The sequence below is a fragment of the Sinocyclocheilus rhinocerous genome, unplaced genomic scaffold (assembly GCF_001515625.1).
Source record: "Sinocyclocheilus rhinocerous isolate Xijiao unplaced genomic scaffold, SAMN03320098_v1.1 scaffold756, whole genome shotgun sequence".
Classification (NCBI taxonomy): domain Eukaryota; kingdom Metazoa; phylum Chordata; class Actinopteri; order Cypriniformes; family Cyprinidae; genus Sinocyclocheilus; species Sinocyclocheilus rhinocerous.
In genome coordinates this window covers 1,255,482-1,257,641 of record NW_015662039.1, presented here as the reverse complement: position 1 = coordinate 1,257,641, position 2,160 = coordinate 1,255,482, and the positions used below count along the sequence as shown (strand labels likewise).

Genomic DNA, 2,160 nt, shown 5'->3' with positions numbered 1-2,160 from the left:
AAGTCGCTTTGGATAAAAGCGTCTGCTAAATGACTAAAAGTAAAAGTAAAGTAAAGTAAAAAAAGAAGTCTGGTTTCGCGCTGTCACGCTAACCACCGCACCGCCCACACGCTCTGCTCCGGTCCAGAGATACGATAGCACGGAGCGGATCACATGCGCGAGTCAGTGCAGACCACAAAATGTATCGGAGCTATTTGAATTCTACACAGAATGCTATATTTTATAGCAATATGGATGAGATTGTGGCTGGCATACCCTGTCAAATGCAGCTTTACGGAGCTCAACGGCTCTGAACGGCTCTAGCCCAAGCTGTGATATAAACGAACGCTATTGGCTATTTTAAAAAGGGGCGGGGCTGCTTGATATGTTCCGCCCTGTCTTCCTGTTTCAGTTAAAATGACTTCAACACATAGAGTAACGCTGCGTGTTTCTAAGCATTTCAGGGGACCTTTAAGTAAAGTGTTACCATTTATTTGTTTGTTTGTTTACTGTGCCTTTAAATATCGCTCAATATTCTCACAGTTAAAAATACAGTATGACATGTCAATACACAAAACCTGTTCTTAATTTTTTCAGTAATGTTCAACTTGAGTCAATTCCGTGAAGCCAAACCATGAAAAAATGCAAATACTCTCAAATTCATAATTTATTCATTAGCAGGAGGGCATTAGTGAGATGCTAATAGTTATAACTATTTTTACGAGTGGACTAAGTGGGTAAAATCAATAAGTATTTAATGGCCTGCTGATGCACTAATATTTTAGAGCTTCTCTATCAATATGATTTTTAAACTTTTTTACTGTAAAGTTATCTGTACTGTAATGTCTTGTTCAATATAGAGTTATTATTTTTTCTGTATATGGTAATGTACAGTTTTTACAGATTTTTATTTCTCTTCTTTTTCCATTGTGCATATATCAGCTGGCCTATGCACTAATTCAGAATATTCATTCTCATCCACGTCTTGCTCATCATGCTCAGTTGGTGTACTTTGGACATTATCCAAGTCTCACAAGTCTACATCCCTCACAAAGACCTTGAGCCATGCCCACCAGCGTTTATACTGCTCTACAGAGCCAAATCACAAAGACACCAACTAAAGAGAAAAGTTTTTGATTGAATTATGATTGATCTTATATCAATTTTCACACTCTGAGAATATGAGCAAAGCAAAGCCAAACCCATTTGTCATAGGATTGACTTGATTTGGCTTAAAACTAAATTTTGACAAAATATACGGTTACTGTGCTTTGACACAGCAGTTTAGAATAATGTAGTTTTTAAGTCTATTCTGCTGACACGATAGTCTTGTAAAGTATTCGTGATCATAATTACATAATTTTCTCAGATAGCAGAGATTGTGTTAATGCAATCTCACAAACATTTAGCGTCATGGAAAAGCCAGTTCATGTCTGTATAAAACCAGAGCACAAAAACACATTTGATTTAATTAAATCCTGCCATTCTTGGTTGTATATCTAGTAATTAAGCTGTCATGCAGCCGTTGTACTGTGAGATGTATTGGTTGCTCATTGCAGCTTGTAAGATGTCTAAAATATATCTCTTGACTCATTTAGGTCACTCCAAGTGTTTGTTTGTATAACTAAAGAGGTTGAAGTTCATCTGAAGGTCAAAGAAAAAAAAACTATAGATAAAGCTGCTAGTTGAATTAAATGAGACAAGGTGACCAAATGACTTGGAGCTGTTTGGTTAGCGGGTTAATTGGATTTCAAAGTCCTTTGATAATGAAGCCAAAAAGAGCACCAACAAGGTACTGTAACACAGAATGACACAACCAAAGATAGAAAACATTAGACAAAGAAGGTGCATAAGATGAATACATATACAAAGTGTATTTTCAAATATTTTTATATAATTTTTTTTATTTATTTGTTTGTTTACTAATATATATCACTTTGTTGTGGAGATACTTTGGCTTATGTATAACCTACAACTTCATATTTTATTTAAAAATCCTGTTAACAATTTTATAAATATATCAGTATGTTATGGAATCTTGGACTTTGAAGAGACACTTTGGCTTATGTATGCATCTTGTATGTTTTTTTTTTGTGTTTTTTTTAAAATACATATTTTATCAAATTATATATATATATATATATATATATATATATTATACACACACACACACACACACAC

The 2,160-nt window shown here is 34.1% G+C and overlaps 1 protein-coding gene across 1 annotated transcript in view; it reads right to left on the bottom strand.

Moving 5' to 3' along the window:
• The window catches only part of LOC107727371 (protein AHNAK2-like), a 25,308-nt gene that overhangs the window by 22,235 nt on the left and 913 nt on the right, over positions 1-2,160 (bottom strand). The window lies entirely within an intron of this gene.